The 14,034-nt window shown below is 39.2% G+C and overlaps 1 pseudogene; it reads left to right on the forward strand.

The window, feature by feature from the left end:
- The window catches only part of LOC101564883, a 4,106-nt pseudogene extending 693 nt beyond the window's left edge, over window positions 1-3,413 (forward strand).
- The last annotated feature ends 10,621 nt before the right edge of the window (window positions 3,414-14,034 follow it).

The following is a 14,034-nucleotide window of genomic DNA, read 5'->3' on the forward strand; positions in this document are numbered from 1 at the left end:
TCCGCCGCCCGTCCGCGCCCGAGCCGCCTCGCTCCGGCCCGCGGGGCGAGCGCTGGAACAGAAACGCAGCGACGACTGCTTTAATGTTTTTATTAATCCAACAGAAATACAGAATAAAGCCCAAGGCAAATACTGTGCTTTTTCAGCGTCCGACACGACAATCCGACCTGGCCGAGGCACCCAAGCATTTGTTACCAGAGATATAAGCAGGGCGGAAGAGGTGGAGGAGGAAGGAAGGAAGGAAACTACAGACAGGAATACAAGTTAGCTGCCCTTTTAGAAACCGAATGGCACCGAAGTTTTCTTTTGTTTTTTGTTTTTGTTTTTGTTTTACAAAGGCTAAAGGTTTTTAAAATTTCTACCCCAAATAACATATGACATTGTCTGCAGATACTGCCTAATACCACATTGTGGAATCAACATTCCACTAAATTAAGAGGCAGGACTTACTTTTTATGAGACCACTTAGCAGAACCTAATCCCCACAAAAAAAATTTGGTTTTTACAAACTCTTCGTTCATCTCTCTTAAGATGTTTTTGTTTTTGTTTTTCAGAAATATGGATTTCTGTGACATAGGAAAACCATTCATTTATTCACTTTTCAAGTCATTGCCTCTGCCAATATTCCAAAAAATGGAAATTAGTCAAAGCTTAGCAGAACCTCACATCAGTTCTGTTAATCTATGCTTTCAAAAAACTAAAACAGCTATGGTGACACACAAGATAATCTTAACATTCTAGGAAACTGAGACAAAAGGATCGCTGGTTCAAGGCCAGCCTGAACACTTTAACTTAGCAAGGCCTGTCTCAAAATTTTAAAAAGAAAATAAAGGCATGTAGCTCACTGCAAAGTCGCTGGGCTCAGTCACCAGTATTAATAAACTAATAATAATAAACTTTTTAGGCAACCCAGATGTTACCTCTGAAGGCAGTTACAAAGCAGAGATTAAGCAAACCATGTAAATCAAATGCAAAGATTACAATAAAGTTCAAAACTAGTAGTGTTCTATTTGGGGGGGGAAACTATTTCTTTCGAGCATTACGGTCATGAAGTAGGACATTTTTTATTTAGTTAATAAGAGTCCAGTTATATTTGAAGTATATATTAACTATCCTAAAAGGATTAATCAATTTGGTGAGGACACCTCCATAATAATGAAGTCCCTTTCCTGCATCCATGGTAAGACTGTGTCATCATAATCGCAATCAACTCTCTTCCCTCAGTTAATTCAAATAGAACATTTCTTTGGTACTTTCAGCTGATGGGATGGTAAATAATTTTTAGACTAAGAGTTGAAGTGGATTGATTAGAAGCAATTTTTCCTGTTTTGCACAATAAAAAGATGAACTGCATGGTTCGCCAAGGCAATTTACAGAGCAACCTCTCCTCTCTAATTGCTGCCGTACTAATGTAGTAGCAGCCGAATCCTAGGAAGTAGAGAAATCCATTTACCCAGCCATGACATTTAAGTAGCAAGCACAAGTAGTGGATTTTTCCATTACCCTTCATTTCAGCCCCGCTGCATTCCACCTGTGACCCTTATGCAATGAGGGCAATGCGCTTTCATACAATTTGGGGACTATAATAAAGGTCCACTTCAACATGTTTGAGAGCAGACTAAAAACATTTTTTAGAAAAGCATAATTAAGTCCATAACCAATTTCACTAATTCCTGATAATGTATCGGAAGACCAAATTATTTCTAAATGCTCTCATAAATGTACTTCTTACTGGAGGGGGGAGGTAGCATATTTCCTCTATTACAAATAACATGCTGTTTGTCACCAATAGTCTCAACCTGGAATAGTACTCTACTTTGTGTCAGACTTTCAGTCAACAAAAAAGTAGACAAGTTCACCAGAAACATCATAAGCTCCATTGCTGTAGATTTTACTAGAAAAGAGAGGGGGAAAACATCTTCAAACAGAATTCACAATACACATCAAAGAAGAAAAAAAAATTGTAACTTTATTGTTTACAAATCTCCTAGGACATTTGAGTCTCAGCCAGAGCATCCCTAGGTAAATTCTCATCAACTTCCTAGAGATGTATCTTTTTTATCACTCTCCTTCTTGGTGTAGAGAACAGTACTGGAATGGAGGAGAGGATCCATATGCATCTGTTACATAGAAGGATGAACGTCTACAGGGTCCTAGGGCTTGAGACACAGGGAAGGGGGACCACAGCAATATTTTTGAATTAAGTAAAGTAACTTTTGTTTTCAATACCAAAACAAAATTCAGAGAATTTCAAATGTTAACTTTGGATTGAAATGCCTTCAATAATTCATAAACATTGCATTGGAAGCTGAAACATTCACTGAACTCAGAAGCTGATTGCTCAAAAAGGCTTGGATGTTGCATCTTCAGGCTCAACCCTGTCCAGAGCCACAAAGACCAGCAGATGGTCCTTAGTGAATGCATTATCTGACTTCAGTGTTTTCTCTCTCTTCATGTTTGCTGTTTGCTTACATTGTTTTGACAGATTTACCTGTTAAAGTTCTTCCTGGCTTCTTTTTCTGGGAAGCACAAAATAGTGGATGACACCAGTGCAGTGGGAAGGCCAGAGGCCCCAGGGGTCCAGGCATAGGAGGCCGTGGCGGCTTCCACGGAGGCTTCAGCAGTGGCCTTCCAAGTCGCAGGCATGGCAAAGGCCAGGCCCAAGCCAAGGCCATGGGGCTCGCAGTGGTAAGGCCAAGGACAAAGAGCGGATTCTTGTCACCAAGCTGGGCCCTCTGGTCAAAGACATGAAGATCAAGTCCCTGGAGGAAATTTACCTCTTTTCCTTACCCATCGAGGAATCCAAGATTATTGACTTTTTCCTGGGCACATCTCTCAAGGATGAAGTTCTGAAGATCATGCCTGTACAGAGGCAAACATGTGCTGGCCAGCAGACCAGGTTCAAGGCATTTGTCGCCATGGGGGACTACAATGGTCATGTTGGCCTGGATGTAAAGTGTTCCAAGGAAGTAGTCACTGCCAATTGTGAGTCCATCATCCTGGCCAAGCTCTCCATTGCCCCCATGAGGAAAGGCTACTGGGGAAACAAGATCCGCAAGCCCCACACTGTTCCTTGCAAGGTGACAAGCCGCTGTGGCTCTGTGTTGGTGCATCTTATCCCTGTCCCCTGAGGCACTGGCATTGTCTCAGCCACTGTGCCCAAGAAGCTGCTGCTGATGGCTGCTACTGATGACTGCTACACCTCTGCTAGGTGCTGCACTGCTACTTTGGGCAACTTTGTTAAGGCCACCTTTGATGCCATCTCCAACACCTACAGCTATCTGAACCCTGACCTCTGGAAAGAGACTGTGTTCACCAAGTCTCCCTATCAGGAATTCACCAACCATCTTGTGAAAACCCACACCAGAGTCTCTGTACAGAGGACTCAAGCTCCAGCAGTAGCTACAACATAAAGGGTTATTACACAAGAAAAATAAAATGAATTAAGTCTTTGAAAAAGAAAACAAAAGTTCTTGCTGGTATACATTTAATAGGCTCAATATTAAAACCATCAAGTGGAAAGTTAGAGAGAAAAATCTCAAATTTCCTTCTTAAGGATAGCACTCTGACCGAATAATACACTCAACAATATTCTTGGTGGTTTAACTAGTATATTTAAAAAGCAATTATGTGTGCCAGTCTTAGGCTGAAAAAAAATCTTAAAACAGCATAACTCAACTCAAGCATTAAGCCCCTTCTTGACCTAGTAGCAATTTGAACTTGCATGAATTCAATTCTGTGTATTGTTTCTGCAAAGTAATTTCTACACAGAGTAGAAGTGTATGCCTAGGCAGATTCACATTACTGTTGGCTCAGCATCCCCCCATTCAAAAACAAATCTGCTCATAATTGACTCTAACAGTACTGAGTAACTACCAATGACCTCACCAGCTCAGAAAATGTGGTACATATATACCATGAGACAATATCCAATCCTAAAAAAGAATTAAACTTTGTCATTTACAGGACTAGGAGTGGAAGTGGAGATCACTGGGTTAAGTGAAATAAGCACAGAAAGGCATGTACCACACAGTTTCAATCATTTGAGGAATCTAAAAAGTTGATCTCCTAGAAGATGAGGGAAGAATGGCGGGGAACCGAGAGAGGAGGAATAAGGGAGAAATGGGAATCTTGTTACAGTTAGAGAGGAACAAGCAGTTTTGTGTCATGCACAGGGCTGGCCATAGACAACAAATATGGCCATACATTTCAAAACCCCAGGAGCAATTTTGAAAATTTCATCATTAAAAAATGATAACAGGGCCCAGGAAGATAGCTCAGTAGAATAAGCACTTGCCTGGTAAGCTCAAGGTCCTGAGTTCAGTCCTGGGTACCACAGAAAAATAATAAAAAAAATAATAATAATAATAATAATGATAACCATCTGAGTAAAAGTATGTCTAATCTATAATGCCTAACCTTACATGTATACATGTAACAAAATGTCATACTCACCCATTAATACTTGTTTTTGTTTTTATGTATCAGTTAAAAGTAAATTTCATTTAAAGTCTGAAAAAAAATTCACTATAGAAAATATTACTGTTAGCCACTAAGAATTAAAACCTAGGTGTTATTGAACGTGTATTAACAACAGAGCAGAGGGCGTGGCAACAGGCCGGATAATCAGGGGTTGGTAATGAACTTGCACTGAGGAATTCTGCTCCAAGGTGGCACATAAACTGAGATCAATCATGCCAGAGGCCCCCAACAGGGTCAAACGTCATGAAGTTCTCAGTCACAAACTGTAGGAGTGGAGTAGCAGCTAAGCCCAGGATGTTGGACAGTCAGGAAAAGCCAGCTGTCACCTGGACAGCCAAACTCTTTCTATCTTATGGCTCATGAAAGACATTCAGGGTCACAACTGGCAGCAGCCTTTAGCAGGGGATGACACAAAGCAAGGAGATGAGGTAGTCAGATACACCTAGGGACAAAGGACAAACACGCTTCTGGGCAGGCTCATAACCTGTTACTCATGCAAAGCACAATGTGTGCTTTCTTCTGAAGGATTTAAAAGTGGCTTTGCCAATGCCCATGACACTTCACGTGAGCCTTCATCTGTACAGGAGGCAGCTAAGAGTGAAACAAAGCTTGGCCTTCACTGTTGCATCCTTCATTACCTTAGCACTTTGTTGATAGGTATATTACTCCTTTCAGAAAAGATGACAATTAGCCCTAACTATGTCCAGCCTGTCTCAGCACCTTCCAAGACAGAGGACACCAAGTAACCTGAGGAATAAATGAGAAGAGCCATTAGATGTTCACATGTGAATTTAGCCGAGTATCCAACCCAGATAGGTCACCCACGAATGATCGGTCTCTGTTGTTACATATAGCAAATGCTACACTGCATGAAGAGCTGGAATCTTCATTAGGCATTAAAAAGCACAAGGCTTCCAGTTTGGAGTCACAGTTATGTTATTCGTGTTCCTCCAAATCTTTATCAGACTATGGCCAGGTAAAAAAAATAAATAAATGACTGAAGATTGAGTCTCCAGTTTCTCAAAATTTTTTCTTTCCTTTTAGCTTCTTCCCATATCCAACTATTTCCAGATTCTAGAAGCAGTTTGTTGTACACTCTAAAAAATGTTTATTTCCGTACATGTCTAAATCAACCATAATTGGTAAAGTAAGCTTCTGGGTGACAATCAGAATGTACATTCCAACACTGAACAGTTTCAAATTATTCAGTGGTCTAGGTCTCTTCTACAGACAACTGAAAAATAACTATGTGGAATACCAGTGCCAACAATCAGGAACTGAAATGTTTATATTGTCCCTTCAAACAATACTAATGCCTATTCCTTGAAGAAAAAGTCACAGCACATAAAATACTCATAATTACCTTAAATTGGGTCATTCCATTCCCACTGATAAATTATTAAATCTACGTGTGCTGATTCTACTAAAGTGTGGTTGCTTGGATTTCCTTTCCAGATCAGATGATAAGCAACTTAGACTTTAAAGGAAATGTCAACTTTGCATGTGAAAACAAAGACAGAGGGCAAGATCAAACACCTAGGGTGGAGGAACAGTAGAAGAGGAAGGAGAAGGTGAAGTCTAGGTGGCACTTAGGACAAATGTTGGCTCTAATCCTCGGTACCCTGGCTTGGGGAGTAGCAGGCTATTCACCCTGCATCCTCTTGCAGTAGCTGTGCCTGGCTCGTGAAGAACAAACAGTGAAATCCAGGGACTGTACATTCAAGAAAGGTAAGTACTAGAAGTCCAGATCACAGCAGCGTTATTGCTTGAATGGCCCTGACATCCTTGTTCAGGGACAATTCTATGATAATTATTCATGAAGCAGAACCTATATCACTACTCCTGAGTGTTTCACCCCCTCGGACTTTGACTCGCATCTTTGTCTGTGTCCAGTACCAAGGATAGAGGGAGCTTGCTGCAGCTGCTGGAGGGGGGATGGGTAGGAAAGTAAAAAAGAAGGGAATTCTGTCACTCTTTAAATCAGGAACAGAGCTCCAGCTTTGTTCTTTCCATTGCACATTATCTTACCAAGTTCGAAAAAACGGCTGTATTTCAGTCAGTGCTGTGGAAACGTACCGTGCTCTCGCTCAGCAATGTTTCATGCACATGAAGAGGACATCTATTTTTAAGTGCTCAGTCACATAAATTAGTGTGAGCCCCAGACATTAATTCTGAAGGAAAATTAGATTGGATCTAAATAATTAAGGACAAGTGGAGAAACATTTTAATAAAACTTCGTAATTTGCCTCACAGTTCCTTGAGCCATTAGTGCTTGCTCTTAGCAGGCGCATCGTGACCAGGCGGCTGGTATCAGTTAATAACCCGACCACGTGTGGGGCCTTTTTACCCAGCTAAAAGCTGAGTGTACTGCTGAGCTACTTTCATTCATCTTCCCTGATCTGAACTACTCCTTCATGCTATACGTCATTCTCTACATTTTTATGTAAATGAGATACCAAAAAATGATAATAAACACATTTGTGCAGCTACAGCTCACAGAAAATTACCCTAGTTTTTTTGTTTTGTTTTGTTTTTATGAATTTAGTACAAGGTCTACAGGGTCTCACCATGTAGTTTAGACTCAGTGATTCTCCTGTTTTCTCAGCCTCCCAGGTGCTGGGATTATAGGCATGCACCACCATGCTCAGTCTCAATCGCTGTCTCAGCACACCCCAGGGGCAGGACTGGCTTGCTGCGCTCTGCCTAAGCAGGCTCTTTAGTCCGCTGAGCTATCTGGCCAGCCCTACCCTAGTTATTATTGAATATGTATTGTGTACCTTCCATTGAAAAGTAAATCTGCCAATGTAATCACTGGATATTAGTGGCTAATGTTATGTAAATTATCTTGGTATTAATTCAAAATGAATAAAAATTTTGATAAGGATACTTTTTTCTAAGATGAAGCCATTGTTTTATGTACTATATGCAAAGTCCTTGTCAATTCTGTTCACAATATAAACATAAAAGAGAGTGACTCCTAAAGTTACAAGGGAAAGAAAGGTTAAAAATAAATGCTAAGGCAACTGAGACTTTTGAATATTTGTTATTCTACATTTTACATATGGGTAATAAATTTTAACTATTTTACTGAGAAAGGGAGCTCTGGGAGGGTCACTTGTTAGATCTCTGGATCCATTTCCCTGAATTTTTTTTTTTTAAACTGGGAATTGAACTCATGACCTCACACTTGCTAGGCAGGCACTGTGCCACTGAGCTATATCCCCGGCCCTGCCTTGAAATTATTAAGAAATATTTAACTCATTAAACCTGAACTATGAGGAGAAGACTGAAACACTTCACATAATTTAATGCAGCCTGAAAAGAATTAACTGCCTATTTACAAAATACCTCTGAATAAGGTGGTAGTAACAAATAAATCTCTGCTGCTGCTGCCTTGCTTACCTAAAAAGACAGTTCCCTGAGTGTGTATCAACCCAAAGTGATTTTCACCTCTTTCCTGAAACTAATAGAGTTGGTTATTTATGGGGGGTACCTATTTTAAATTATATATAAACATTATCTTCATTATTTTTTACATGGTAGACCTTGTAGCACACGCTTTTTGGTGTACTTAAAGAATCTTACTTAATTTTTCAAAAGCAATATATTCACATGGCACAAGAGACAAACAAGATATAAAAGTATTGTCTCAGTTACTCTTCTCTCGTGGCTGGGACAAATACCCTGACACCCAAAATGAAGGCAGGAAAGGTGTACTTAGCTCACAGTTACTGGAGGTTTCAGTCCATACTAGGCTGGCTCCAAGGCAGCTTGGCACATGGCACATGGCAGAAAGCAACCTTTCATGGTGGCGGCAAAGAGCAGAGAGCAAATTGGAGGAGTAGCAACAACAATGGCTACAGAGAGCAAGTCTGTCTCTCCGTCTCTCTTATGTTACATTCAGGCTGTCTGCCCCAGGCTGGGTGTAGCACTCACACCCATAAGCCCAGAAGTACTCAGACGCATAATCCCAGCCTTGAATCATGAATTAATCACAAACTGTAGACCTGCGCCTCAGTGACTGCATGAGGCTTTGGAGAGACAAATACACACAAACCATAGCAAGTATGTAGTGAAAAATGTCATAAAGGGGAAGAGTTTGCTAACCTGAGCCTCTCTGTGCCTTGATTATACACTCTCAGGCAGAAAAAAAAATTAGAAATGTATATTTGCAATTTTGTGCTAAGGAAGGGTTTTTCTTAAATCAAAATTGAAAATAATCAAACTTCAGCAGACTTGCTTGAAAAAATTAATTTTTTTAATTAACTACAAAAGATATCATAAACAAAGTTTAAAAGACTAATGATAACTAAAAAATATTTATAACATAAAAATCAAAAGGTTACTATTCCGAAAAAGTAATATTCTAGAATATAAAAGATACATCCACCCAAGACATATATAAAAAATGCTCACTGTTAATAGGAATCAGTAAACTATATGTTGAAGCAATAAGCACAGCAGATAGCATTTTTTCACCCATCTGATACATATATGTATAATGGCTCAAACTTAATAGAATTTTATTTCTTGTTCACAAAACAATAAAATGTGTATAGATATATATTATTTTGTTTTTGCAGTACTGGGGATTGAACAAAGGACCTTTGCACTGAGCTACTTCCTCAGTCCTTTATTTAACTTTTTATTTTAAGGCATATTGTCACTGAGTTGCCAAGTTGCCGAAGTGAAATTCCAACTTGCAATTCTCCTGCCTCAGACTCTGAGAGTACTGATGTTACAGGTATTTGTTCCCACACCATTTTAAATATGCTAAAGGATTTAAATTATCCAACAGGAGCCGGGGAGATGGCTCAGTAGAATAAGTGCTTGCTTGGCAAACACAAGGGCCTGAGTTCAATCCACGGTTCCACAAAAATAAAAATAAAAATAAAAATGAATTATCCAACAATGCTACCAATGTTTCCATATATGTGCACAGTGAAATACAAAGGTCTGATGCTGTACCACTTATGATAACAAAAAATTGGAAGCAATACAAGTGTCTACAAATAAAAGAATGGCTAAAAAAATTCTAATACATCAGTGAACTAGAATACATACAGCAATTTTTTAAGTACATATAGATTCATAACCTAGAAAATTCTCCAAATGTAAACATAAGTAAAAAAAATAAGTTATAAAATAGTATACACATTATGATCTCAATACCATATGTAATTTCTATACACTCTTTATTTATTTATTTTTTTAAATTGTTGGTACCAGCGGTTGAACTCAGGATCTTGTGCTTGCCAGGTAGGTGCTTATTCCACTGAGTTAGCTCCCCAGCCATTGTAATTTCTATTCAAACATTTAATTGCAAATGTGTAGAAAATTAAATGTCAAAGAAGACACACGAAACTGATGGATTCACTGTTTTTGTCACACAAGAAATTTAACTGTGTGACACTTAAGGGGAGAATGGGGATATTTTTATGTGGGGATATTTTTTTTATATGATCTATAGCTTTTGATTTTTACAGAAGCATATTACATACAGCTTTATGTGTTCCTTGAGAGTTTGGTTGGAGGTTCTAGCAAGGGAGCGCAGCGACTCATATACCCTTGACCAAGGAACGGTCCTCCTCTATCGGGGATGCTCATCCTTTCAAACTGAGCACACAGCTTTGGGAGGGACACACATAGAGCTTTGAGGGAGGAAGGAAACACACGCCTAGCCAGCCAGATGCGCCAAATCAACCCTGGCAATCAAGGGGGTGACAGATGTCACAGCCAGATCGCCCTCACATCCTATGTTCAAACATTTTAGAAAGTGCTAGATAAAATAAATTGCAAGTCTCAGTTCTCTCATTTCTGGGGCAAATACCCAACACAGAGAGTGAAAGAAAGAAGGCTTTATTTAGCTTAATGTCAGTGGAGGTTTCGGTCAGTACTCAGCTGGCTCCAAGGCAGAGTGGCACATGGCAGAGAACAACTGTTATGGCTGTGGCAAACAGGAAAAAGAGCAAAGGGAGTGGCAGCAGCTCAGGTAGCTAGCTAGCCTCTCTCCCCTCCTTACATTGTAATGTAGAGTATCTGCCCCAGGGCACTCACACCCATAATCCCGGCACTGGAGCAAGAATCAATCACAAACTACAGAAGCCACGCATGACTGCATGAGGCTTTGGGGGGACAACTAGACACAAACCATAACACTGCATAAAGAATATTCAAACAACAAAAAGAAGACTAGAAAAAATACTGGTAACATAAATACTAAAGGGCCAGGGAGATGGCTCAGTGGAATAAGTGCTTCCCTGGCAAGCGCAAGGGCCTGACTTCAATCCCCACTTCCGAAAAAATAAATAAATAAATAAATAAATAAATAAATAAATAAATAAATACTAAAAATTGGAATAATATTTTTCATATGCAAAAATTATCAATATATCAATTTTTTAAAAAATACTAAATCCATTATTTGATAACTAGCGTGGCAGGAAAACTCCAGGTGACTGGCTCCTCCCCCTACATTTCATGACCAGCAGTGATCAGGGGACTTCCAGGCTCACACAACAGGAACCTAACAAGATCTATATATTGAAAATTACAGGGCCAGTGAGATAGCTCAGTGGAATAAAGCACTTGGCTTAGGCAAGCTTAGACAAGCACACGGACCACAGTTAAATCCCTGGCACCACTCCTAAGGAAGGCTAAGCCAGCCAGAGTCTGGAAGGAGTGGAACATGCCTGTAATCCCAGTGCTGGGGAGGCTGAAAACAAGAGAATCACCATGAGTCCAAGCTGTGTAGTGAAACCCTGTAACAAACAAATGCATTTTAAAAAAGAAGAAGAAAATTACAGTACTCTTTAAAAGGAGATGAAGAAGATATCAGAAAATGGAAAGATATCTCTTGCTTATGGATAGGAAGTACCTACACTGTGAAAATGGCCATAATTCCAAAACTGTTATGCAAATTTAATGAAATCACAATCAAAACACCATTAGGATACCTCACAGAACTAGAGAAAACATTCCTAAAATTCATTTGGAAACAGAAAAGACCTAGAATAGCAAACGCAGTCCTGGCCAACAAAGGCAATGGAGGAAATATCATAATCTCTGAAATGAAACTATAGTAAAAAACTACTGTGATAAAATCAGCATGGTACTGGCTAAAAAGACCAAACCTCAGGATCATTTGACAGCATTCAACATCCATATATCATTAAAACTCCACAGAAAATTAGAATAGATGGTCTTTACCTCAATCTGATAAAAGCCATCTATGACGAACTAACAGCCAACATCATACTAAATGGATAAAAACAAAGCTTTCACTCTAAAATCAAGAATAAGATAAGGATGCTCATTATCACTACTCTTATTCAATATATTTCTGGAAACATTAGCCAGGACAATTAGGCAAGAGAGAGAAATAAAAGGAATAAGAATCGGAAAGGAAGGATTTAAATTATCATTATTTGCAGATGTCATGATTTGCTACATGAAAAACAGAAAAACTACAGATTCCTAGAATTAATAAACAAATTCAGTAGTGTAGCAGGATACAAAATGAGCACCCAAAAATCAATACCATTCCTATATGAAGATGACAAACTCACTGAGACACAAATTAGGGAAACAACATCCTTCACAATAGCATCCCCCAAAATGAAATACTCAGGAACTAATCTAACAAAGGAAATAAAAAATCTATACAATGGGGGCTGGTGAGATGGCTCAGTGGTCTAAAGCACCTACTTAGAACAAGCTCAGCAAAGCACAGGGACCGCGGTTCAATCCCCAGCACCACATGCCAGCCAGCGCCGCCCCCTGGTGGGCTGAGCTGGCCACACACACACACACACACACACAAATAAATAAATAAATAAATAAATAAATAAATAAATAAAATCTATACAATGAAAATTACAATACTGTGAGAAAAGAGATTGAAGAGGATTTCAGAAAATGGAGAGACATTTCTTGCTCATGCATAGAAAGAACCAATACTGTGCAAATGACCATACTTCCAAAGTTGATACATGCATTTAATGCAATCCAAATCAAAATACTATCAGCATACTTCACACAACTAGAGAAAACATTTCTAGATTTCATTTGGAATCAGAAAAGACTTAGAATAGCAACAAAGGAAAGGCATGAGGCATCACAATCTGTGACTTGAAATTAAATTACAAAGCTACTGTGATAAAATCAGCATGGTACTGGCAAAATAAACAGACTTGTAGGTCAGTAGAACAAATTAGAAGATGCAGACACAACTATGAACACACTTAGCCACCTTACTTTGACAAAGAGGTCAAATATGTCCACTGGAAGAAAGATAACCTCTTTAACAAATGGTGCCAGAAAAACTGACTTTCCACATGTTGAAAGCTAAAATTGGACAATGTCCATCACCATGAACTAAAGTCAAAATAATTTAAAATTTAAGTATTAAAACAGAAACACTAAATCTACTGGAAGAGAAAGAAGGTAGATTTCTTGAAGACGTAGGGGTAGGCGGAGAGTTCATAAACAAAAACCAAACTGCATGGGAAATACTTCAAAAACTCAACAACTGGGGTCTCATCCTACTGAAAATTTCTTGCACATCAAAAGAAATCACTGACAGAGTGAAAAGAAAACCCACAAATTAGGAAAAAGCCAACAGTCTCAGATAAAGGACTTCTTTATAAAATAGATAGTTTAAAAAAAATCAGGTCCCCAATATTCAAAAACCTAATCCAAAAATTGGCATCTGAGATGAATATACACTTCTCAGATGAAGAGATAGAAATAGAAAATAAATATTAAAAAAAAATATTCAACAGCATTGGTTGTTCAAAAAATGAAAATTAAAACACTAAGATTCCACCTCACCCCCAGAAAGAATGGCTATCATAAAGCAAACAACTTAGAACAAATGCTAGATTGATCCCTGGTACCACCTCAGAAAAAAAATGCTAGAGAGTCTGTAGTGTAAAAGGAACCCTTCTCCTCCCTTAGTGGGTGTGGTGGTCAACACATTGTGCTAACTTGGCTGGATCACCTAGTGGCCATGGGGATCCCACCCTGTGGGGTAGGGAAAGCCAGCCCTAGGGCATGGAGTGGTCTGCCCTAGGGCAGGGAGGGGCCACTCCAGAGTGAGTCACCACAAAAAGGTATATAAAGAGGTTGAGGAAGGATTCTGCTTTCCACTTCTTTGAGGGAAGAAGGAACTTCAGTCTTCAAAGTCAGCTTGGACTTCATCTCCTGGCCTTCAGCACAGACTCTTTAGCCTCTGGCTTGATTCCATCAGTTTACCATCACAGATTCTTCAGCCTTTCATTGCAGACCCATCGGCCAACTGATACAGACTTGCATGGAACACTGCAGTGAGCTTCAGGCCTTGGGACTGAATACTTCAGTCTAGGGTGTGCAGACACCCTCTGCACACTTCCTCATCTGACTCTGAGGCTGACCATCACAAGCCAGTCTTGTAATTTCTTTTTTTTGTTTGTTTGTTTTTTTTGTTTTTTTTTTTGTTTTTTCAAAGTTTTATTGACAAACAGATAGCAATGAGACAGTTTCAAATCAAATTGGAAGTACAGTTTCAACAAA

This window comes from Octodon degus, unplaced genomic scaffold, assembly GCF_000260255.1.
Source record: "Octodon degus isolate 3935 unplaced genomic scaffold, OctDeg1.0 scaffold00111, whole genome shotgun sequence".
Taxonomy (NCBI): Eukaryota; Metazoa; Chordata; class Mammalia; order Rodentia; family Octodontidae; genus Octodon; species Octodon degus.